Raw genomic sequence first — 2658 nt, forward strand, 5'->3', positions numbered from 1 at the left:
ACACACCATTGTAAAGCAGTTATACTCTGATAAAGATGTTAAAAAAATAAGATAAAATAAAAAATAAAATATAAAAATGTGCAATCCATTTGAGAGAGAAAAAATAAAATAAAATAAAATTGATGGCTAATGAGAACCTGCTGTATAAAAAAAATTCAAAAATTAAAAAAGATATATAAAATTTTGTAAAATACTGTACATAAATAAAATCAAAAGAAATAAAATCGTCAGCAAGCTTTAGTTAAGTAGAAATAGTTAGAAAAGTCATCTTTTGCTAATATTTTAAGGTCGTGTTGTTTTATAATCTATATCTCCACCTTTTCCAAAAAGATTTGCAATCACTAACTTTGAAGAGATGTTGTTAACTGCTATTAAATTTATCAACATTTATTTACCAACAAAGAGAAATAACTAAAAAGTGAAATCAAAAAAATTACAAGATTACATACATCAATTCCCTTTACTCCCTAATACTTCAGTTTGTATCTCCTAAGGACAAAGATATTCGTTTAGATAACCACAGCACAGTTATTAAATTCACAAAATTTAACATTGTTACAATACTTTTATCTACTGCCCATGTTATTTCATCAATTGTCCCAATAATGTCCTTTATGGCATTTTGGTTCCTTTCGTACAGGAAGCAACCTAGCATCCTGATTGCATTTAGTTGTCATGTCCCTTTAGTTTCCTTTAATCTCAAATAGTTCTTCAGCTTTTGTCTTTTATGACACTGACATTTTTGAAGAGTAGAAGCCCATTGTTTTATTTACTGCTCCTCAATTTTCATTTGTTTGACTTTTGCTTATGATTAGATTCAGTTTATTCATTCCCAGCCAGAAAACCACATAAGCAATGTATTCCACTCAGAGCATCATGTTTGAAGGACACAGTGTCTATCTGTGGGATTGGAAACTGGTCAAGGCATTGTTCAGTTTTCCTGCTGTATACTCTTTTTCACTTCATAACCAAAAAGCAATCTATGAGGAGACACTTTGAGACCATGTGTACCTCTAGCTCCTCACTGAAATCGTCTCTGCCAAAGTTAGCATCTATGGATGATTCTTTCCTGAACCCTTCTGTACTACGATAGCAGCAAAATGATGATTTCTCTACTCCACCACTCCTTCCACATCCATCAGTTGGCATTTTACTGTTAGGAATCCCTTCTCCCCATCTCTTTGTTTGCTTATTTATTTATCACTGGTGTGCACTTTAATGGTTCCTACACCTGGCTCTGCTATTCACAATAGGGACTGGCTAGAATATTATGGGAGAAGCCTGCGGAGGTTCCAAGTATATACCGAAGGGTTTTCACATTTTAAGAGAGAAACAAGGCATGATTATCTGGTAAAAAAAAAAACCCTAGTAAACCTATAGGAAGTCCTGATGGGGGAGTTAAACTAGACATAATGCCCACTAAATGCAGCTATTCTTAGTAATAAACCTGAAATTCAAACAAAAGTACTCTGCTGTTAGCTTGAAAGCACTGTTCCTATTTAAATATAGCGTCTCAAATTTCAACCACCAGCACAGCAAGGATTATTCCAGGAACCTAGTTTTGTCCAAAAAACATTACATTCAACTAAATGCATCATGACAGTTAGATTTCTCACAGCTCCAGAAATAGATCTATGTTCTTTGGGTGGATTGGCAGAGAGTGAGGGATTGGACTACAGGAGGTGGTAATTAATCTGATAAAAGTCGCTCAAACTGTGAAAAAATTAATCCTGCTGATATTTCAGGGTGTGTTAGCAGTTCAGTTAGGGTTTGTGCAAACCACACCACCAACACTGAGACGCTTTAACAATCAAGAGATGACGAGGCCGAGGGGAGACTTTATTATCAGTAAATTGAAAAATCAGGACGGCAAATCCAAAGAGCACTTTACAGACCAGTGCCTTTGGGTTCGGGTTGAAACAAGTCATGTGAGGGATATGCATCAGATTGCTTCACTAAGTCACACAGCAAAGGTCATATCTTTTCCCAAGTGTCTTTATTTTTCTCTCCTATTTTACCCTCTTCCCAAAAGCAGACTCAAATGTGAGTTCCTTTGGTCACAGCCAGGTCTGGGCAGGCCAGGTAAGTTTGGGATTGCCTTCTGTCTGTGTTCCCCCAGCATAGAAAGGCTGCAAAGCAATGATTTCCTTATATTTTCTGAAACTGAAAATCCCAGTCATGGTAATCAAAGCTCATACCAACTTTGGTTCATGCCGTCTTATGAAAGATGTTTGTACTGCCTCAGAATGTAAAAAGTTGTCAGGGAGGTATGTTCTGCATGAGAAAATGCTGGAATGTTTTAGAAATGTCAAAAGTTAATGAGTCTTTATTCCTGTCTTTCTCTTTCTGACTTACTTCACTCTGTATGACAGACTCTAGGTCTATCCACCTCATTACAAATAGCTCAATTTCGTTTCTTTTTATGGCTGAGTAATATTCCATTGTATATATGTGCCACATCTTCCTAGAATGGACTTGAGGATATGGGGAGGCAGAAGGGTGAGCTGTGACAAAGCGAGAGAGAGGCATGGACATATATACACTACCAAACGTAAGGTAGATAGCTAGTGGGAAGCAGCCGCATAGCACAGGGAGATCAGCTCGGTGCTTTGTGACCACCTGGAGGGGAGGGATAGGGAGGGTGGGAGGGAGGGAGAC

This window comes from Neophocaena asiaeorientalis, unplaced genomic scaffold (assembly GCF_003031525.2).
Source record: "Neophocaena asiaeorientalis asiaeorientalis breed wild unplaced genomic scaffold, Neophocaena_asiaeorientalis_V1.1 scaffold1097, whole genome shotgun sequence".
NCBI classification, from domain to species: Eukaryota; Metazoa; Chordata; class Mammalia; order Artiodactyla; family Phocoenidae; genus Neophocaena; species Neophocaena asiaeorientalis.